Source organism: Dendrobates tinctorius, unplaced genomic scaffold, assembly GCF_039654945.1.
Source record: "Dendrobates tinctorius isolate UK_male_01 unplaced genomic scaffold, ASM3965494v1 ptg000104l, whole genome shotgun sequence".
NCBI lineage: Eukaryota > Metazoa > Chordata > Amphibia > Anura > Dendrobatidae > Dendrobates > Dendrobates tinctorius.
The window spans coordinates 13,074,107-13,098,804 of record NW_027361772.1 but is presented as its reverse complement, the minus strand read 5'-3'; the positions used below and the strand labels follow the sequence as shown (position 1 = coordinate 13,098,804).

Here is a 24,698-nt window from a genome sequence, read left to right as displayed (position 1 = left end):
AGAGTCTAGTAAGGCAGTGCGGAGGTGGTGTAAGTGAGGATTGTGGTTATACGCAAATGAATTACAATACACGGAAGTCAAAATTATATCAAGTTTTATTGGGCGCAGAGTAGGACGGTTGATGTCTTGATCTGTGATAAATTATTCTTTAGATTTCTAAAAAAGCAATAGAATAAACGTTAGACATCTTAAATAGTCGTCAAGAAGGTTTACAGTAGAAGCTTAAAGGGGTTTTCCAGTTTTGAAAACCTAGATTTATATACTCTGTTAAGCAAGGGTTGTAAATAAAAATGAAGGGGGTCCTCCACTGAGGATCTTCATCTCTATGTCAGTGGAGAGGGGGTTAAAATCATCTGATTTTGTAATGATTAAATTGGTTGTCCAGGTATAGTAAAAGTATTTCATGACCTGTCTACATATTAGGTCATCAATAGCAAATTGGTGGGAATTCGACACTCTACGGCTGCTAAGAACAACTTTTTTCAAAGTGTAGTGGCCACTACAACTTGAATGGAGCTGGACGCAGCACCTCCACTCAAAGAGTTTACACCCGGCCCCTGCCAAAGCCAAAAACAGCTGATTGGTGGGGGTACCGGGTGTCGGACCCTCATCGATCTGCTATTGATAGCCTATCCTGTATGTAGGTAATCAAATAACTATGCCCGGACAACCCCTTTAATTACAACTGTGATGATACTTTAGGGAAATTCTGAACTTATGGCCCGTTTTTACAAAAAAATATAGCTGATTGATGTGGACACTATATGATCTGCTTATTGTTAGGGGACTCTTCTAAAAAGTAAGTCTTGTCGTCATGTTACAGAGACAGAAACCTGTCCTAGAATGATAGGACAGGAGCCTTTGAGAATGTGCAATAAAGAGCTCCACCGCAATGACTTGGAGATAGATCGAATGTCCAAGTTATCTCCAGGTCACAGCAGCAGAACTTCCCACCAAATGCTACTCCTACAATATAACTTCTATTTTAAAGAACTACAAAGATTACCTTCCTAGACAAAATGAATGTGATTTGCTAATTAAAGATATTTAGCAATTTATTCATAATGACATTTTATTTCATCCTTCCTTCCTATCTTCCTTTTCTTTCCGTTTCTTTCCTTCCTTCCTCCTACTTTCCTTTCCTTCCTTCCTTTTCCCAAAGAACTCTTTTAACAGAGGAAGTTCCAGACCAAAAAATCCTTCTACAAGTTAAAACCCTAAAGCTATGTCCAGCATTTTTTAGACAAATGAAGATAAAGGAGCATTCACACACTTCTCCATAATAAAACCTAATCATCAGGGCTCACCCAGCAGGTTATACACCTGTAACATTTACTGGGGTCCATTGTTCCTTTTGGCCCAACAGGAGGACTCATACAGAGGGCTCACCCTTCATTTATACATATTCTCAATTAGAAACTTTGCTATAAATAATAAAGTTTATTTTTTTTTTTATTTCTGTACACCTTAGGGTCAAATGATTGGTGCCAAACTCAGTTCATTGTGGTCCATTAATGTGTCCGACCATGGCCCTACTGGGGTACTCTTTAGGGTACCAACTAGGGTTGTCCATACTGCATTTTCACCAGACCTAGTAAAAACATCTTTGTCATCCACTCATGAGTGGGAAAGGTAGGTGGCAAGATTCTTGGTTTCACAAATGGCAGTCAAACAGGTTCTCTTTTCATCATAAGTTATAAATAGAGATGAGCGAATATGTTCGGAAAATTATGTCTGAATTTGCCATATTTGTGCCGAATTTATATTTGACGATTGTTCCCAAACATATTCGCTCATTTGTATTCCCATTGACTCCAATGGCATTCGACTATGTTCGGTGAATATTGCAAATATATTGTGACCATAATCCGAACCGAATATTGAAATATTTGCTCATCTCTAGTTATAAATAGTGGAAACCTTCCACCTGGCTGATGTCTCTGCTCTTATTTTCTATGGTTATCCAAGGCTGTTCTGTGCTTCCTGGGATTTAAAGGGCTGCATGAAACCATTCATTTCCACATCATAGCCAACATGTCTATGTGCAGGTGTAGATCCTTCTCATATAGTCCAAACTACAGAAGGAGCCGGAAGAAAACTGTCTTCATTCCAGGTTCTAGATTACTGGTTTAAAAAAGGAAGGTTTACTTTTGGGGAATCACATTAGGTATCAAGAGGACTTGTGATTGATAATTTTAAAATGAACCTACACGTATCTGGGCTAATGACTAACCTATCTGGGCTAGTCCTATCTGGACTGATAAAACAAGTAGTGCGGCTATGTAGGTTATACAACAATAAAAAATGATTCCTGCCTTGTAGTAATCTAATGAGTCAATGCTGAGAAATAAAAATGTAAAGCCATATACAAATTAGCCTGAAAGTGCATTGGGGTCATATCTAAGTATCCTACTGGACTTACCCCCCCCCAATGCACTTCCAGGTTAAGCTATAATATTTTATATTACCTTGGTAAAGTGCTTCCAGCTTGTAATCTCTCTGAACAAGGCATCTCCTGGAGACAGGGTGCTAACAACCTGACGATGACCTTGAATGGTATAGTTCAACAAGATGTAACCGGATCTCACGGCACTAGAGTTGAGCGATACCGTCCGATACTTCAAAGTATCGTATCGGATGGTATCGGCCGATCTTTAAAAAAAGTATCGGTATCGCCGATTCCGATACCGGAAGTCCCATTCAAGTCTATGGGACTTCCGGTATCAGAATAAGAAAAACCCTTTCCTGCCCTTGTACAGCCTCTCTGGGGTCTGTACGGGCCTTTCGGGGGGCTGTGCCGGCCTGCCAGGGGGTCTGTGCAGGCTCCGGTGGTCTGTGCCGGCCTGCCGGTGGTCTGTGCAGGCTCCGGGGGGCTGTGCCGGCCTGCCGGGGGGCTGTGCCGGCCTGCCGGGGGGCTGTGCAGGCTCCGGGGGGCTGTGCCGGCCTGCCGGTGGTCTGTGCAGGCTCCGGGGGGCTGTGCCGGCCTGCCGGGGGGCTGTGCCGGCCTGCCGGGGGGCTGTGCCGGCCTGCCGGTGGTCTGTGCAGGCTCCGGGGGTCTGTGCAGGCATCGTCCGATGGGACTACAAGTCCCATCGGGCGATGCCTGCTACCATGACAGTGATTGACACATTAGCCAATGATGGGACAGTAGTAGTCCCATCATCTGGCTAATGTGTTAAATGTAAAAAAAAAAAAAATTACATGCTACATACATACAACATGCATACTACATACATGCTACATTCATACTACATAAATACTACATGCAACATACATACTACATATATACTACATGCATGCTACATACATACTGCATGCTACATACATACCACATATATACTACATACATACTACATGCATGCTACATGCATGCTACATGCTACATACATAACACATATATACTACATGCATGCTACATACATACTACATGCTACATACTACATATATACTACATGCATGCTACATACTACATGCTACATACATACTACATATATACTACATGCATGCTACATACATACTGCATGCTACATGCATGCTACATACTACATACATACTACATGCTACATACATACTACATATATACTACATACATACTACATACATACTACATGCATGCTACATGCATGCTACATACATACCACATACATAACACATATATACTACATGCATGCTACATACATACTACATGCTACATACATACCATATACATACTACATGCATGCTACATACATACTACATGCATGCTACATACATACTACATGCTACATACATACTACATATATACTACATGCATGCTACATACATACTACATGCTACATACATACTACATATATACTACATGCATGCTACATACTACATGCTACATACATACTACATATATACTACATGCATGCTACATACATGCTACATGCATGCTACATACATACTACATGCTACATACATACCACATACATACTACATATATACTACATGCATGCTACATACATACTGCATGCTACATGCATGCTACATACATACTACATACATACTACATGCTACATACATACCACATATATACTACATACATACAATACATTCATACAATACATACATAGACATACAGTACATATAACATAGAGTAACATACTTACCAATACTTGTCACATTGTTCCCCGAAGCCATTGTCTTTTCCGGAATAAATATTAACATAACAAACCACAAAAATACTCACCCACGATCCGAAGCAGTCCACGAGTGTGTCCCACGACGATCTTGGGTAGAGAACTGCAGCAAAATTCCCACGCAGCAATGGCATAAAGTGAGACTAGGGACTTTTTTTTTTTTAAGTGGCGGAGGAATACAGTGCGGAAGGATACCTACCTTCCGTCATTGGATTCCTGCAGCCCGTAGAGAACGGCAGCATCATCTGATGCTGCAGTTCTCTACCCAAGATCGTCGTGGGACACACTCGTGGACTGCTTCGGATCGTGGGTGAGTATTTTTGTGGTTTGTTATGTTAATATTTATTCCGGAAAAGACAATGGCTTCGGGGAACAATGTGACAAGTATTGGTAAGTATGTTACTCTATGTTATATGTACTGTATGTCTATGTATGTATTGTATGAATGTATTGTATGTATGTAGTATATATGTGGTATGTATGTAGCATGTAGTATGTATGTAGTATGTATGTAGCATGCATGTAGCATGTAGTATGTATGTAGCATGCATGTAGTATATATGTAGTATGTATGTAGCATGCATGTAGTATATATGTAGCATGTATGTAGTATGTATGTGGTATGTATGTAGCATGTAGTATGTATGTAGCATGCATGTAGTATATATGTAGTATGTATGTAGCATGCATGTAGTATGTATGTAGTATGTATGTAGTATGTATGTAGCATGCAGTATGTATGTAGCATGTATGTAGTATGTATGTAGTATATATGTAGTATGTATGTAGCATGTAGTATGTATGTAGCATGCATGTAGTATATATGTAGTATGTATGTAGCATGCATGTAGTATGTATGTAGTATGTATGTAGTATGTATGTAGCATGCAGTATGTATGTAGCATGTATGTAGTATGTATGTAGTATATATGTAGTATGTATGTAGCATGTAGTATGTATGTAGCATGCATGTAGTATGTATGTAGTATTTTTTTTTTTTTTTTTTTAACATTTAACACATTAGCCGGATGATGGGACTACTACTGTCCCATCATTGGCTAATGTGTCAATCACTGTCATGGTAGCAGGCATCGCCCGATGGGACTTGTAGTCCCATCGGACGATGCTTGCACAGACCCCCGGACATCAGCACAGCCCCCCGGCAGGCCGGCACAGCCCCCCGGCAGGCCGGTACAGACCCCCACAGGGTGCACAGACCACCGGCAGGCTGGCACAGCCCCCCGGCAGGCCGGTACAGACCCCCACAGGGTGCACAGACCACCGGCAGGCCGGCACAGCCCCCCGGCAGGCCGGTACAGACCCCGGGCAGTCCACACAGCCCCCCGGCAGGCCGGCACAGCCCCCCGGCAGGCCGGCAGAGACCCCCGGAAGGCCCGAAATGACGGCGCATCATGATGCGCACACACCGCGCATCATGATGACGTCAGGCCGTCAATCAACTGAACTTCCGATTCCGATGCCGAATTCCGATATTGAAAAAATATCGGAAGTCGGTATCGGAATTCCGATACAGCAAGTATCGGCCGATACCCGATACTTGCGGTATCGGAATGCTCAACACTACACGGCACACTTCAAGAAGCCATCTCTAAGCAGTTGCAGTATTCAAGTATCAGGGACCAATGTCGTACAATCTCCAATGAAGCTTATCCCATAACCAATAGAGTTGTGGCCCTTGGTGTGCGCCCCAACCCAGTGTCAGCCACGTCCTTCATACAGGTATCCATCAGAACCTACCACAAAGCTGGAGAGAGCAAACAAAGAAGACAAGTTGTATAATAATGTAGTTTACAATCTGTAGCTTATAAATACATTTTTGTAAACCCAAATTATTTACCTTTGAACACAGAATTTATTGATGTCCTCTTATCTGTCTGGGAAAAGCTATGTCTAGTAACTTTGACATCTAGGATTTTGACTGCCTAAGGCTACTTTCACACATCCGGTGTGTGGGGTCCGGTGGCGTGCGGCGAAAAGCCGGGCCGCCGGATCCGGCCTGCAGCCGTGACACCGGATGTGTGTGCGGCGAGATGATACGGCTCGGACATTATTAAAGGAGCCGCAGGACAGAGGCAGCCAATGAGACAGCTGCTGAAAGGGAGGTGAGGGGAGGAGAGGATAGGAGAGGGGAGGGGAGGAGAGGGGAGGAGAGGGGAGGGGGTGGAGAGAGAGAGACATGGGGGTTAACATTAGTGTCCAGGCAAGAGAATCTCTCTCTCTTGCTGGGCACTTGTGGGGTTAACCCCACAGAGAGATCTCTCTCTCTCACCCAGACACTGTGAGTGTTAACCCCACAAGTGCCCGGGAGAGATCTCTCACAAGTGTCCGGGTGGCAGAGAGAGATCTCTCTCTCTCTCGCCGGGCACTTGTGGGGTTAACATTCACAGAGTCCGGGCATGCGCTGTGGAAAAAGCCGGTCCGGCGCTGCAAAAAAACGTTACATGGAACGTTTTTTCCAGACGCCGGACAGGCTGTTTTTGCTGGATCAGGCAAAAACCGGATACGCCGCATAGGCATCAGGCGCGATGCGGCAATAATGAAACTGAATGGGGGAAAAACCGGATCCGGTGGCAACCGGCGCCGGATCCGGTTTTTACACTTTTCGCCGCATCGCGCCTGATGCTGAAAACCGGATGTGTGAAAGAGGCCTAAGAAGAAGGTTATTTCAAGTATCGTTAATATAATATCTCTGCTTGTGTAGAGGGTGTGCATGAGGCTGGTTTGGGCCCTGCATTCCTGTGCGTGCCTGCCTAATGAAACCGGGTGCGTTTAGTGTGTTTATTGGGTACACTGTATTATATGATACTGGCTGACACTGTCCTAATGTAAATTGATGTACTGTACCTATGTTTATATCTGTGTTTGTTAGGGACAGGAATAGGGACATTCGTTGGCAGTGGTAGGTCAGCATTGGTAAGGGTTATGACAGTGTAGTTTCGGGTTAGTGTTAAGGGGGGCACTATAGAGATGGTTGTTAGATTCAGATTTAGATGAGATAGTGTTAACCAATTGGAAGATAGTATGGAAGGAGTTAGGTAAAAGGGTGAGCAGAGTAAGTCTAGAGAGTAGTTAGTGGTTGTTGAGAGTGAGAGAAAGAGAGACAAGAAGAACTGAAAGGAGAGTTCTGAAACATGAAAGGGCACAAGTGGATCAGTGGCGTAACCAGGGGTGGGATTCAAATTTTTAGCAACAGGTTCTGTGTTTATGTGTATGAAAACCACACCCATTTTAAGCCACACCCATTTAAGTCACACCCATTTTAAGCCACACCCATTTCCACCCACCTTTTCCTCAAACATATACAAGTAGGGGCGCAGTCAAGCAGTTGAAAAAAAAAAAAAATTGGAATGAGATCGTAACAGTGCAGATTCTGGCCAGCGGCTCTCCTGACCCGAGTGTGACAGCTGCATATATTTCTATGCAGCTGTCTCACTTGACTGACCGGCTAGCCAGGCTGTGCACTACATTCTGATATTAACAGTTCCCATCAAGCACCAGATCACACATATAACCAGCAGCTTTTGTTCTGGCCAAAATAATTTTTAAGCTTATACCACGACACGGGAGACTCTTTCGGCCGGGCCCTACTCTAAACTATTAAAAATAAATATATATTTATGTATTTTTCTTTAAGGGAATGAGTCACATACATTTACATTTTTTTAAGCAACCATTAATACCACATACAAGGGACAAATATCGTCACACCATGACCAGACCACATATTACCACCACACAGTCACCGAATAATACCACATACAAGGAACAAATAACGCCGCACCATGACCAGACCACATATTACCACCACATAGTCACCGAATAATACCACATACAAGGCACAAATAACGCTGCACCATGACCAAACCACATATTACCACCACATAGTCACCGAATAATACCACATATAAGGAACAAATAGCGCCACACCATGACCAGACCACATATTACTACCAGATAGTGACTGAATACTACAATACTGATCATTAATTAAAAACACAATACTAAGTGCAATTGTATACAGAAACTCTGTATTTACTGTCAGTGTACAGGTAACACACTGACTCACCAGTGACATCTGTAGTTGAAGTCCTTCATCTTTGCTTTTCTTGTTCATCCAGCACAGACCACCATCACTTCTTCCAGCCAGGACTCGTCTCTGCATGAAATAACACAGTTACCTAGAGCACGGCTTCCAGAGCACATTCCCCACTTTTTCCCTTTCTTCTACACTACACATCTGAATACAGACGTGCACCCACCATTAATACATAATTGGTTATTATGCAACCCACCATTCCAAATATAAATTATAATCTACCACTGTGCACCCACCAACTATAAATGCCACTTTCCCCATTTAATATATAAATTACATAGTTTTGAACATAGTTTTGAAGGCTGAAGGAAGACCTTATGTCCATCTAGTTCAGCCTATTTTTAGTGCAGCTGTTCTGCATTGTTGATCCTGGGGAAGGCAAAAAACACACAGAGTAGATGCCAATTTTCTCCATAGGGAAAAAAATTTCTTCCCCTAAGCTGGGTCTCAACCATCTACCTATAATATTCTGTTATTCGTAATCTTCTATACTGTTACTCACAAGAAAAGCATCCATTCCTTTCTTGAATTCATTCAGTGAGTTAGCTATCACCACTTCCTCAGGAAGAGAATTCCAGAGCCTCACTGCTCTTACCGTGAAGAACCCTCTTCTATGCTGGTGCAGAAATTGTCTTTCCTCCAAACGAAGAGAATGCCCTCTTGTTCTTGTCACAGTCCTTGGTGCAAACAGTTCATTGGAGAGATCTCTGTATTGCCCTCTGATATACTTGTACATATATATTAGGTCTCCCCTAAGTCTTCTCTTTTCTAGAGTAAATAGACATAATTTTGATAACCTTTCTGGGTATTGTAGTGAACCAACTCCATTTATCATTTTAGTAGCCCGCCTTTGAACCCTTTCAAGTTCAGTAATGTCTTTCTTGAGCACCGGCGTCCAAAATTGCACACAATAATCCAAGTGTGATCTGACGAGTGATTTGTACAGAGGGAGAATTATGTTTTCATATCGTGTCCCCAGACCTCTTCTAATGCATCCCATGACCCTAGAACCTGTACTCTTTCCCCCAATTCATTACCAGGCACTTCAACCTCAACACCCCCCACTATGTACTTCCCGCTCTAACCCTAACCCCGATTCATTATATTTACATGCCCCTCCTGCCTCAATTCATTGTCTTGTCTTTCTCTCCCACCCTCTTCATTATCAACTGCTCTACCCCACATTCAATACATCACTTACTCCCCCACACTCAAAATTCTTTATTTGTTCTCCAGATAGATCATTTGCTCTCCTCACCCCCTCACCTTTAATTAAATTGCTGTGCCCCGTCACTCACACTGAATTCATCATTTGCAGTCTCCCCACTTTAATTTGAAATCCCCTTACTTCATCCGTTGCAGTCCCCTATCACCCATCACTTCATCTGCTGTGCCCCTTCATCATTTGCAGTCCCCTAGCCCCCTTCCAATTCATCATGTGCAGTCCCCCTTACCCCCCACTTCATCATGTGCAGCCCCACTCCCCCATCATCATGTGCAGTCACTCTTACCCCCACATCATGTGCAGTCCCCTTTACCCAATTCATGTGCAGTCCCCTTTACCTCCAATTCATCCTGTGCAGTCCCCCATACCCCCCACTTCATCATGTGCAGTCCACCTTACCCCCCACTTCATCCTGTGCAGTCCCCCTTACCCCCCACTTCATTCTGTGCAGTCCCCCTTCATGATGTGCAATCCCCCTTACCTCCCATCATCAAGTGCAGCCGCACTCCATCATGTACAGCCCCACTCCCCCTTCATCATGTGCAGCCCCACTAACCCAACTCCATCATGTACAGCCCCACTCCCCCCACTGCATCATGTACAGCCCCACTCCATCATGTGCAGCCCCATTCACCCCCCTCCATCATGTACAGCCCCATTTACCCCCCTCTATCATGTGCAGCCCCATTCACCCCCTTCCATCATTTGCAGCCCCAATCACCCCCCCTCCATCATGTGCAGCCATATTCACCTACCTCCATAATGTACAGCCCCCGCACCCCCTCCTTCATATGCAGCCCCATTCACCCCCCACCATCGTGTGCAGCCATATTCACCCCCCTCCATCATGTACAGCCCCCGCACCCCCCTCCATCATATGCAGCCCCATTCACCCTCCTCCATCATGTACAGCCTACGCACCCCCTCCATCATATGCAGCCCCATTCACCCCCCTCCATCATGTGCAGCCATATTCACCCCCTCCATCATGTACAGCCCCCGCACCCCCCTCCATCATGTGCAGCCCCATTCACCCTCCTCCATCATGTACAGCCATATTTACCCCCCTCCATCATGTACAGCTGCCCCATTCACCCTCCTCCATAATGTACAGCCCCTGCACCCCCTCCTTCATATGCAGCCCCATTCACCCCCCACCATCGTGTGCAGCCATATTCACCCCCCTCCATCATGTACAGCCCCCGCACCCCCCTCCATCATATGCAGCCCCATTCACCCCCCTCCATCATATACAGCCTACGCACCCCCTCCATCATATGCAGCCCCATTCACCCCCCTCCATCATGTGCAGCCATATTCACCCCCCTCCATCATGTACAGCCTACGCACCCCCCTCCATCATATGCAGCCCCATTCACCCCCCTCCATCCTGTACAGCCTACGCACCCCCTCCATCATATGCAGCCCCATTCACACCCCTCCATCATATACAGCCTACGCACCCCCTCCATCATATGCAGCCCCATTCACCCCCCTCCATCATATACAGCCTACGCACCCCCTCCATCATATGCAGCCCCATTCACCCCCCTCCATCCTGTACAGCCTACGCACCCCCTCCATCATATGCAGCCCCATTCACCCCCCTCCATCATATACAGCCTACGCACCCCCTCCATCATATGCAGCCCCATTCACCCCCCTCCATCATGTGCAGCCATATTCACCCCCCTCCATCATGTACAGCCCCCGCACCCCCCTCCATCATATGCAGCCCCATTCACCCCCCTCCATCCTGTACAGCCTACGCACCCCCTCCATCATATGCAGCCCCATTCACACCCCTCCATCATGTGCAGCCATATTCACCCTCCTCCATCATGTACAGCCCCCGCACCCCCCTCCATCATGTGCAGCCCCATTCACCCTCCTCCATCATGTACAGCCATATTTACCCCCCTCCATCATGTACAGCTGCCCCATTCACCCTCCTCCATCATGTGCAGCCCCCTCACCCACTGAATTCATTTAAACAAAAAAAAAACAAACAGTTTCCCATACTTACCTCACAACCGCTCCCCAGGAGCTCCTCTCTGCAGCCAGCGTCCAGGTACATGTCGACGTCTGCGCGATGAAGTAGAGGGAGCGGGAGCTGCGCAGCTGTCAGCTGTGTGACGGCCGTGCACAGCTCCCTGCCCGATACACTGTGATGCGGGCAGCTGTATTTGCTGCCGACCGTGTCACAGAAACGAGGGCACGGCTGCACACAGTTCCGGATCACGGCTGTGAATCGCCCCAGTTCGGGGAACCGGCTGCTTTTTTAACAACCGGTTCCACCGAACCGGGGAGAACCGGCTGAATCCCATCCCTGGGCATAACGTCCGGGACCTACGGTCCGACCAGGATTTGCAGTGGCATCCTGAATTTTCGCCCAAGATGGGGAAAGTGGATGGGGAGCATCTTGAATCAGCTAGCTTGATCACTCAGGGAACTGCGGGGCTGGATACCACATTGTGAGAGGTTGTGATGACAGAAAAGATCAGGGAGAACTCAGGAGGAGAAGTTCTTATGACTTTTGAAGACTGTTGGATTAAATCTGTTTTGAAGATGCACTAATTATTTAAAATTTTATAAAAAATGAACTTGGACTTTGATAACATTTGTGCGACGGATTGGAGCCCTGCATGCTGTGGAGGCTTATGACCCAAAGGTGGGTGGACTGCATGACACACAGTAGACCACAAAATGGACATAATATTTCTGTAGCTGAGCGTTGGGGTGTGAGGATGGAGCAGCAGCGGACCCTCGGCATGACTACCACCCTGGCCCCCGTTACACTTGCACTGGTTGAATGAAACCATTCTTTAATTTACTTCCAGGGAATAGAAATCTTTCCTGGTCATAGTAATATATGAGATGAGCAGGACACAATTAGTTGATACTAGAGATGAGTGGACCTGTGGAAGTTCAGGTTCTGGTACCAGACCGAACGTTAGGCCAAGATCGTATTGGGTACCCGAATTTGAAACTGAACCCGAACCCCCAATTATGGAGCTGGAAAATCCTCTCACTCTCACAACTTAGGCTTGATATCAGGTTCACAAATGAGGAACCTTTCACAAATGGTATTTCTGTCTAGATCAGTTCTTGGACTACTGAACTGTGGTAAGGGCAAGGGCCAGGATTGGGGGGTGGTCCTCTGCTTACCGCAACCAGACGACACAGACACCAGACGGAGGCAGATTTAGGTTGCAACAGGTCCGAGTTTATTGGCCGTCCTCCTGACGACCATAGCCATACACCGCAGCTCCTTTACAGCTCTCCGTATTCAGGCCCAGGTACCTTCAACTTCCTTCAGTCATAGAGACGTTCCTTGCGGATCTTACACTGGGGCTGCCCTAGGCCTATCTACCGCCAGCGCTTCACCAGTCCGAGATCGTGGTCCAATCGGTATCCCCGGGGCCTCGTCTGTCCTGCGGTTCCTTGTGTCAGGGCCACCCCCTGACTGTCTCTTCCTATCAGTACCCTGGTCGAGCTCTCTACCGTTGTCAGTCCTCCGTACTGAGTCTTCTCCTCTTGAGCTCCTCCTGGGACTAGCCTAGCCTGGAACCCTGTCCTGACGTATTTATCCCCTTCCTTGGGAATTTCCCTCCTGGGTTCCTATCCCCTCGCCCCCCATGACTAAGCGGTTTCTAAAGCCCTAAGCTGCTGTCAAGTCCTGAACTATGCTCCCCCCTGCCATCTTGTGGTACTGCACTCCTTTTCCATCTTCCCCAGCTGTTTCCCTTCTGTCATTGCCAATATCCGACTATAGTGCACAAACCGCCCCTTCTTCCTTCAGTCAAGTCCGTCTGTCAAGTCACCTTCCCCACACTCCCTCTTCCTTTGTCTAGTGTCATCCCCGGCAATCGTACTCCCTAACTACGTCATCCTGAAGCTTGTCCACCGTCTGTTGTCGGACCGGTTGTTGGGCCCAACCCGCCATACGCGGGAGGACGAACCAAACCGGGAGCACCATTCTCCGAGCAGCCTACTGCTACTCGCTGGTGCGCATGCCATGTGACAACTTCTTTCAGGTTGGCTAGGTCCACCCGGACTACTCTATGGCGTGTAACTCCCACTACTCTCCCCTTCTGCTACCCTCAACTGTCCAGAACGCCATGACCGAGGCCTTTCACCTACCAGGTCATCGTTAGCGCCCGCCTATCCTTTTGGGGTGTCCGTGGTGTTGGGAACCTGACTGACGGACCACTGTCTGGTTCGCTGTCTCCCGTCTCGTTGTCCCTCCAGTTAGAAAGTCATGGTCGGCGTTTTTATCATACCCTGTACCCGGGACCTGTTACACAATTTATACAATTTACACATTAAATCAACTTTTGGTATACCGTATATATGGTTACCTTTGCTTTAATAACAATAAGGGTGACTCAACAGGAGTAACCCCTTTTTTCTTTAAACGTAACACCTCAAAACAGAACATGAGTACTCCCCCTTCCTTTTACACCGACACTTCCTCCCCCGCATCCCCACTATGTCAGGAGCAAGTAATAAACAGCAAAACATGTCCCTTATCTTGGACGTCGAACTGTCCTCTAGCCTGCACAACGGTGCATCGAAATCCTGGTAGTCCAGGCCATCTCCTGATAGCCGGTGTCCCGCCAGTAGCAAGGGGCTCCACAGCCGTGGAGCTCCCGAGATGCTAGGAGTGTCTCTGGGGGTCCTTCTTTACCGGGGCTCGTGGCCTTCGGGTTCAGCGATCACGGCTACCGCGTAGTAGCCGCGTGGGCAGTATTCCTTATAGTAGGACACCAAGTCCCCCTCCCGCAAAGCCCGGACGTGATGGATGGAAGTCACGTTAAGGTATACCTTTTGGCTGGTTGCGAGATCCCGAATGAACCCGTAACCCTTCTCCAGGTTGGTGTATACGAGCCGCCCGGTGGATCGTGGAGCCGCCATGCCGGCCTCTCCTTTCTCATGGAGCAGGCCTCAGACCTCCTGCTTTCTGGCCTTCTTCTTCTGTATGAACTCCGCAACCCAAACGGAGGGTTCGGTGTAGGCTGCGGAGTCCGGTGGGCGGGACGCGGCCGGGGTCGAGAGCGGGGCAGAGGCGGCCACAGATTCCGGCGGCCCAGAAGCCGCTGGGGCCGGGTGACGGGCAGAGGCAGCCGCGGGTCCTGGTGGGTAGGCCGCAGAGCCCTACAAGTGGGCCGCAGCCGGCTCCGGGAGCGAAGTAGACGTGGCCGCAGGGCAGGCCGCAACTGGAGTCGCAGATGGGGCCAAGTCGACCGCCGTCACTGGTAAGGAGGCCGCAGGCGAGGCTGGAGCAGCCGCGGGTTCCGGCAAACAGGCTGCAGCCGGAGATGGAGCAGTGATGGCCGCGGCTGCTGGTGGATAGGCCATGGGGGCTGGTGGCCCGGCCTCCACCGAGACCTGGAGTGGGGCCGGAGTGGCGGCAGGCTTCGGTGGGTAGGCCGCCGCCTCAAGGTGGAGCGTGGCAGGGACGGCCACGGGTGGGTGCCGCACCGGCGACACAGGATGTGGTGCCGCTGGGCGGGGTGGCTCGGGGACACGGGCAGAGGCGTCACTTGGCCCGGCGGAGGCCGCAAAGCCCTCCGCAGCTGGGCCCATTGGAAAGCAGGGGGCCGCGCGGAAAGGCCGCGAGGCGGGGGCCGGTTGCGGAGCCACCGTGACCAGACGACACAGACACCAGATGGAGGCAGATTTTGGTTGCAACAGGTCCGAGTTTATTGGCCGTCCTCCTGATGACCGTAGCCATAAACCGCAGCTCCTTTACAGCTCTCCGTATTCAGGCTCGGATACCTTCACCTTCCTTCAGTCGTAGTGACGTTCCTCGCGGATCTTTCGCTGGGGCTGCCCTAGGCCTATCTACCGCCAGCTCTTCACCAGTCCGAGGTCGTGGTTCAATCGGTACCCCCGGGGCCTCGTCTGTCCTGCGGTTCTTTGTGTCAGGGCCACCCCCCTGACTGTCTCTTCCTATCAGTCCCCTGGTCGAGCTCTCCACCATTGTCAGTCCTCCGTACTGAGTCTTCTCCTCCTGAGCTCCTCCCGGGACTAGCCTAGCCTGGAACCCTGTCCTGTCCTATTTATCCCCTTCCTCGCGAATTTCCCTCCTGGGTTCCTATCTCCCCGCCCCCCATGACTAAGCGGTTTCTAAAGCCCTAAGCTGCTGTCAAGTCCTGAACTACGCTCCCCCCTACCATCTTGTGGTCAAATCTTGGTACTGCACTCCTTTTCCATCTTCCCCAGCTGTTTCCCTTCTGTCATTGCCAATATCCGACTATAGTGCACAAACCGCCCCTTCCTCCTTCAGTCAAGTCCATCCGTCAAGTCACCTTCCCCACAGAACTACAAGTGGCTTCTGAGCTGGAAGTGAGCAGCGTAGTCTATGAAGTGGGGCAATAATTATAGTTCCTGAATGGGGAATGAGAAATATAATCTCTAAATTCTTATTGTTTGTTAGCATGGGTGGTCAGGAGCCGGAATCTCCAGGAGTGGACCCTTTGGACCGTGGCACCGAGGGGCCCCGGGCGATCTGCCAGATGGAACCGACCCCTATACAAGGACCACTAGGAGCAGGCCCAGGGGTTCGAGTACCACGATAGCTGGTACTGAGAGGGGCGGCTCAGGATGGACTGGAGTAGGACAGTGGGACTGAAGTGTAGATGACAGAACAGGGCTGGCACACAGGAGGCAGGAATGGAGCAAGACTGTAGACTGGAACGTGGAGGAACTGAAGTGTAGATGACAGGACAGAGTTGGAACACAGGAGACAGGAATAAAGGAGGACGGAAGGACTGGAGCAGGATGGAACTGGAACACCGGAGGCAGGACTGGAGTAGGACGGCAGGACTGGAACAGGATGGAACAGGAACACCGGAGGCGGGACTGGAATAGGACGGCAGGACTGGAACAAGATGGAACAGGAACACCGGAGGCGGGACTGGAGTAGGACGGCAGGACTGGAACAGGATGGAACAGGAACACCGGAGGCAGGACTGGAGTAGGACTGCAGGACTGGAACAGGAAGGAACAGGAACACCGGAGGCAGGACTGGAGTAGGACGGCAGGACTGGAGCAGGATGGATCAGGAACATCGGTGGCAGGACACGGAGGAAACAGGAACACTGGAGCAGGACTGAGAATAACTGTTAGCGAACACGGAAGACAGGCTGCGAGGCTGCTGCAGGAAACACTGAGGATGGCACCAAGAGACTTGTAGAAAGCACAGGAGGAAGCAGGGTCCAGTGTGCAAGGTAACACAGCGATCAGGCGCCTCCCTCAGGGGGTAGCGGCCTGATATAGCCCCGTCTGGTCTGCCATTGCTCTGAAGGTGCTTCCGGGTCAGGGCACAGCCGGAGCACAAGAAGCGGCAGGGAGGCGCAGCCGCGCCTATGGCGCATGCGCATTGCATACAGGGATGGCGTCGGCCGCAAGCCCGTCAGAGGTGACCGCCGTGGCCGTCAGGTGGAGAGAGGCTGCGGCGTGGGAGCGGAGGCCGGCTGCGGCGTGGGAGCGGCGGCCGGGTGAGTATGACGGAGCGGTGTAACATTGTTTCAGTTAGGAGATCGGTACACCAGGTGCCCGCAATATTGAATTGGGTTTCATTACTGCAACTTGTCAGTCTCTGACTGCAGAAACTGCAACCAGAACTCCATGATTGTGAGTACAATGTTAGTAGCTCAAGTGTACTTCAAGTAGACCAGGAGGCCAGTTACAAATTTCTACTAGTCCAATCTGTTTTTGAAGCCTCCTGTCACATGACTGCTACTTATCTCTACTGTGAGAACACCAAGCTTGAGTCACTTTTTATCTGCTTTCAACCCATTGTTAACACTACACACATTATTGTGTCTCACAACTGACCCTATCCACTCCCTGTGCCTTGTGTGAAGGCCCCCATGTGCAATAAATGGCCGTCAAATGAACGATGCTTCAGCTGATCATTCGGCTGACAGCCATCTTGGCCGTCTTTCCCATACAAAAGAGAACTTGTTCGCTGAGCGCTCATGTGTTCTGTATGAGAAAGCTGTCAACTGACATCTCAGCCGGCGACTTATCTCTCGAAGAAAGAATCGGTCGGCAGTCCGAAATCGGACATGCCCAATCTACATCTTCCCTGATAATCAGGTGGTCACAGCAGATTGTCAGCCCAATCTGTTGATATTCGTGGATTCAGCAGTCATTAGTATATGGGGGGCTGCACTATTTCCCTGGGTATTTCTCTTCAATCTTTGTAATTTGCTACCAGCTACACGATGGTGATAATTTTGGTGCAAAGCTCTTTATTGTACCGAGTCATTCACCTACTGTATGTGAGCAGGGCACATTTCTACCCTGTGGACATGAAAATAAAGAGTTTCATTTAATGACTATAATCTGAGATGTTAAAAAATTTGAAAAATTGAGACACAGTACAAAACTAAGTATATTGAGACACAAAGCATATTACGACATTGCATCTTACAACATCCTCCATATTCCTATGTCAATAGAAAAATAAGAAAGTTGGAGTATGGCAACACAGTAAAGTTAAAGGGGGTTGTCTAATGCTCTAACTCAGTTTATAGTTGGGCCCTGGGTGATACTCCCAAAAAAATACACATACTTATCTACATGAAACTGTCCTCTCCCTTCGTCCTTCATCCTGCTGCCACTGTCCCCAGCCCGGTCTCCTGACTCCTTTTTTCATCTGTGGGTGTCTTCTGGCCACAATGGTCATGCTTCATCTGAGCTGCGAAAGGGAGCTAGGAGGTTGTTTCTTTCTTCCAGCTAGGGGCAGCAGGTGACAGCTGCTGTCAATCAGTGGGCTTCGATTAGCTGCATCGGTCACCTGACACCCATGCTGGGAGAGGAAGGCAGGTAACTGGCGAAGGACTTCAGCAGTACAGAAGAGTGTCAGAAGATAGGAGAGTAGGTGTTTTTTATGTTGGTAGGTTCCTTCTGCCATTTATAAACAAAGTTTAAGTAGTGGATACCCCTTTAACCCCTTCACCCCCAAGGGTGGTTTGCACGTTCATGACGGGCCAATTTTTACAATTCTGACCACTGTACCTTTATGAGGTCATAACTCTGGAACGCTTCCATTGATCCCGGTAATTCTGACATTGTTTTCTCATGTCATATTGTACTACATGTTAGTGGTAAAATTTCATTCAAATAACTTGCGTTTATTTGTGAAAAAAATGGAAATTTGGCAAAAATTTTGAAAATTTCGCAATTTTCCAACTTTGAATTTTTATGCCCTTAAATCACAGAGATATGGCACACAAAAAACTTGATAAGTAACATTTCCCACATGTTTACTTTACATCAGCACAATTTTGGAACCAAAATTTTTTTTTGTTAGGAAGTTATAAGGGTTAAAAGTTGACCAGCGATTTCTCATTTTTACAACACCATTTTATTTTTAGGACCACATCACATTTGAAGCCACTTTGAGGGGTCTATATGATAGAAAATACCCAAAAGTGACACCATTCTAAAAACTGAACCCCTTAAGGTGCTCAAAACCACATTCAAGAAGTTTATTAACCCATTAGGTGCATCACAGGAATTTTTTTGAATATTTAAAAAGAAATGAACATCTAACTTTTTTTCACAAAAAAAATACTTCAGGTTCAATTTTTTTTATTTTACCAAGGGTAACAGGAGAAATTGGACTGCAAAAGTTATTGTGCAATTTGTCCTGAGTACGCTGATACCTGATTTGTGGGGGGGAACGACTGTTTCGGCGCATGGCAGAGCTCAGAATGGAAGGAGCGCCGTTTGACTTTTTCAATGCAAAATTGGCTGGAATTCAGATCGGACGCCATGTCACGTTTGGAGAGTCCCGGATGTACCTAAACAGTAGAAACCCCCTACAAGTGACCCCATTTTGGAAACTAGACCCCCTAAGGAACTTATCTAGATGTGTGGTGAGAACTTTGAACCCCCAAGGGCTTCACAGAAGTTTATAACATAAAGCCGTACAATTCAAAAATCATATTTTTTCCACAAAAATGATCTTTTCACCCTCAATTCTTATTTTTCCAAGGGTAACAGCACCCTAAAAGTTATTGTGCAATTTGTCCTGAGTACGCTGATACCCCACATGTGGGGGTAAACCACTATTTGGGCGCATGGCAGAGCTCGGAAGGGAAGCAGCGCCATTTGACGTTTTTGGCTGGAATTGAGATCGGACACCATGTCGCGATTGGAAAACCCCTGATGTACCTAAACAGTGGAAACCCCCCACAAATGACACCATTTTGGAAACTAGACCCCATAAGGAACTTATCTAGATGTGTGGTAAGAACTTTGAACCCCCAAGGGCTTCACAGAAGTTTATAACATAAAGCCGTACAATTAAAAAATCATATTTTTTCCACAAAAATGATCTTTTCACCCTCAATTCTTATTTTTCCAAGGGTAACAGCACCCTAAAAGTTATTGTGCAATTTGTCCTGAGTACGCTGATACCCCACATGTGGGGGTAAACCACTATTTGGGCGGATGGCAGAGCTCGGGAAGGGAAGCAGCGCCATTTGACGTTTTTGGCTGGAATTGAGATCGGACACCATGTCGCGATTGGAAAACCCCTGATGTACCTAAACAGTGGAAACCCCCCACAAATGACACCATTTTGTAAACTAGACCCCCCAAGGAATTTATCTAGATGTGTGGTGAGCACTTTGAACCCCCCAGTGCTTCACAGAAGTTTATAACGCCCGGGCGTGAAAATAAAAAATTCGTATTTTTTCCACAAACATGATCTTTTAGTCACCATTTTTTTTATTTTCCCAAGGGTAACAGGAGAAATTGAACCCCAAAAGTTGTTGTCCAATTTGTCCTGAGTACGCTGACACCCCATATGTGGGAGAAAACTACTGTATGGACACACGTCAGGGCTCGGAAGGGAAGTAGTGACGTTTTGGAATGCAGACATTGATGGAATGGTCTGCGGGTGTCATGTTGCCTTTGGAGAGCCCCTAATGTACCTAAACAGTGGAAACCCCCCACAAATGACCCCATTTTGGAAACTAGACCCCCTAAGGAACTTATCTATATGTGAGGTGAGCACTTTGAACCCCCAAGGGCTTCACAGAAGTTTATAATGCCCGGGAATGAAAATAAAAAAATCGTATTTTTTCCACAAACATGATCAATTAGTCCCCAATTTTTTCATTTTCCCAAGGGTAACAGGAGAAATTGGACCCCAAAAGTTGTTGTCCAATTTGTCATGAGTACGCTGACACCCCATATGTGGGAGAAAACTACTGTATGGACACACGTCAGGGCTCGGAAGGGAAGTAGTGACGTTTTGGAATGCAGACTTTGATGGAATGGTCTGCGGGTGTCATGTGCGTTTGGAGAGCCCCTGATGTACCTAAACTATTGAAACTCCCCACAAGTGACCCCATTTTGGACACTAGACCCCCTCACGGAACTTATCTAGATGTGTGGTGAGCACTTTGAACCCCCAAGTGCTTCACAGAAGTTTATAACGCTCGGACGTGAAAATAAAAAAATCATTTTTTTCCACAAAAATGATATTTTTGCCCCCAAATTTTTATTTTCCTAAGGGTAACAGGAGAAATTGGACCCCAAAAATTGTTTTGCAATTTGTCCTGAGTAGGCTGATACCCTATATGTGTGGGTAAAACACTGTTTGGGCGCATGGCAGAGCTTGGAAGGGAAGGAGCACCATATGACTTTTTCAACTCAGAATTGGCTGAAATTGAGATCAGACGCCATGTTGCATTTGGAGAGCCCCTGATGTGCCCAAACAGTGGAAACCCCCAATTCTAACTCCAACCCGAACCCCAGCACACCCCTAACCCTAATCTCAGCCCTAACCCTAACCCTATCCCTAACCCTAGCCCTAACCCTAACCCTAACCCTAACCCTAGCCCTAACCCTAGCCCTAACCCTAACCCTAGCCCTAACCCTAGCCCTAACCCTAGCCCTAACCCTGGCCCTAACCCTAGCCCTAATGGAAAAATGGAAATAAATACATTTTTTTTATTTTATTATTTTTCCCTAACTAAGGGGGTGATAACGGGGGGTTTGATTTGCTAAAAGACGCTTTTTATTGTAAAAATAGTTTTTGCATCACCACATATTGAGAGCTATAATTTTTCCGTATTTTGACCCACCGAGTCATGTGAGGTGTTATTTTTTGCGGGACGAGTTGACGTTTTTATTGGTACCATTTTCGGGCACGTGACATTTTTTGATCGCTTTTTATTCCGATTTTTGGGACGCAGAATGAACAAAAACCAGCGTTTCATGAATTTCTTTTGCGGGGGTGCGTTTACACCGTTCCGCGTGCGATAAAATTGATAAAGCAGTTTTATTCTTCGGGTCAGTACGGTTACAGCGATACCTCATTTAGGTCGTTTTTTTATGTTTTGTCGGTTTTATGCAATGAAAACTATTTTATATAAAAAATAATTATTTTTGCATCGCTTTATTCTGCGAGCTATAACTTTTTTATTTTTTTGCTGATGATGCTGTGTGGCAGCTCGTTTTTTGCGGGACAAGATGACGTTTTCAGCGGTACCATGGCTATTTATATGCGTCTTTTTGATCGCGCGTTATTACACTTTTTGTTTGGCGGTATGATAATAAATCATTATTTTCTGCTTCGTTTTTTATTTTTATTTTTTAAGGGGTTCGCTAATGGGACAGTTTTATAGGGCAGGTCGTTACGGACGCGGCGATACCTAATATGTGTACTTTTATTGTTTTTTTTTTATTATTTTCAAAAAATGAATTTATTGGGGAATATTTTTTTTTTTTTTACTAATTTATTTGGCGATTTTTTTTTTTATTTATTTTTACATTTTTTTTTAAATTTTTTTTTTACTTTATTGCATAGTCCCAGGTGGGACATCACTGTCCTGTGACAGATCGCTGATCTGTCACATCACAGATCACTGTGACAGATCAGCGATCTGTCACAGGCAGTGCCGAAGGCTTCCTCATGCCTGCGCTTTGCAGGCACTGAGGAAGCCAGCTTCCTCAGGTCCCCGAAGGCCCCCGTCGCCATCTTGGATTCGGGGGCCTGGAGGATAGGAGCCCCCCGCAGCAGCGCTGCACATTGCGCTGCCGTGGGGGGCTCAGGGAAGCACGGAGGGAGCCCTCTCCCTGCCGATGCTTCCCTTTAACTCCCGGTACACCGCGATCATGTTTGATCGCGGTGTGCAAGGGGTTAACATGTCGGGGGCAGTCCGTGACAGCCCCTGACACATTGTGCCGGGTGTCAGCTGTGATAATCAGCTGACACCTGGCCGCGATCAGCGGCGCTCACCACGTGGGCGCCGCTGATCGCGGTAGACGTACTATCCCGTCCACGGTCATACAGGCCCAGGTACCGTGGACGGGATAGTACGTCGGATGTCAGGAAGGGGTTAATTTATTAAAGGTATTTTACAAGGTATTTAGCTCAATTTTGTTTTAGCAAGTAACAGGTCCTCTTTAATAAAAGGTAATAAATTATATGTACCTGATCCTACAAAAAATAGGCCTTAATACAGTTGAGTGAACAGCAAAATAAAAAAAATAGCTTGAGGCCCAAACTTGGCTGGTACTTAAGAGGTTAACATACCTGTACACCCAGTAATGTGTCTCACAAAAAGCCACAAAGACAGGATACTAAAAACTTTATCACCACTAATATCAGCTATGTACCATGAAGTGCTACCATAAGTCATGGTAGCATCATATGGAAAAAGAATTTTAACCACTTTCCGACATTGTCAGTAATAATCCGTCCCTGTACCCTGGGCCTTATTGACGGGGGACGTATTATTACTTCCATGCAATCTTGCACACACAGGCTTTGGGCACAAAATCGCCACCGGGTGTCAGCTGATTCTGACAGCTGACACACGGCACTAAGTGCCGGAGTGGCCCCGCACCACTCCCAGCACTATAACCCCCTAAGTGCTGCAATCGAACTCGATCGCAGCATTCCGGGTGCAGGCAAATGGAAGACAGCACCTCTGTCCTTGGATCAGAGACCCCTCGTTGTGACACAGAGTCCAGATCGTTGCCATGGTGACCTGTTGTTGTCATGACGACATCTGGGTCACCAGAGCTAGTAAAGTTGCTAGATCATGCTCAGAGCATGATCAGTCACTTTATTTCTCACTGCAGAGCTAACAGTTTGAATAACATAGGGATGCTGCTGCATCTCCATACTGTAGAAGCGATCAAACTGCAAAAAATGATAGTCATTCCATAGTGGAACAAAGTAAAAAAGTAATGATAAAAAAAATCAAAAGATATTGTATCCATTGTAGAGGTTTGTACTCACTCAGCTGCTCTTGATGTAGGCACAGGAGGCAGTTTACATGCAATAGTCCAGGCAAGTTTATTTAACTTCATAAACCGCTCCGGGAGGCAAAACAAAACAGAGCCTGGTCAGGCACAAAGTGACAAACAAATAGTCCATATGGTATTTCAGATCCGCCCACTCAGGTCAGTGGCTTTAGCAACACACACTGAAGGTAAAGACGAACTGCAAGAAATTGGTCCATATAGCCCTGCGGGTCCGCTCGCTCAGGTTAGTGTCTTTAACAACACACACGGGAGGTCTCCACACCTCCAGTGACAGACACTGAATGAGAGACTCGGCACCCATTTTATCTGCCAAACCACGCCCTTGGCATTGGGATATGTGAGCAGTCACTTCCACCCATCTCTTATGACTGCTCGTAAAATCCAGCCCTGGAATAGGCCAAATAACTCTCTCAGCACTATAGGTGCTGGAGCATACTTCCAAGCTCACATCACCACAGCTAACAGCTGCCATGACACATATTTTCCCCTCAAGGATTTGTCCGGCAGCCATCTTACATACTCTCCCCCTCTGCCCAAAGTCAGGAGGCTTGGCGCTTTCTGCCAATAAACAGTGGCTATCGACAGAGCGTCAGCATTGCTATGCAGTTTCCCTGACCTATGCTCCACATGGAAGTTAAAATCCTGAAGTGCTAGGAACTTGAGCATTGTTCCCTTTTTTCTCCCTCATCCACTTCAGTGGGGCATGGTCTGACAACAGTCTGAGCTTGCTGCCCAAGAGGTAGTACCTTAGAGAGTCCAATGCACACTTGATGACTAAACATTCCTTCTCCATTATGGAATAGTTTTTCTTGCAGGATGACAACTTCCAGCTAAGATACATGATGGGGTGCTCTTTCCCATTCTCCTCTTGAGATAAGACAGCGCCCAT

The 24,698-nt window shown here is 47.2% G+C and overlaps 1 pseudogene; it reads right to left on the bottom strand.

Annotated features, from left to right (window-relative positions):
* Nucleotides 1-77: 77 nt before the first annotated feature.
* LOC141100439 (N-acetylmuramoyl-L-alanine amidase-like) lies at nucleotides 78-24,698 on the bottom strand (annotated as a pseudogene).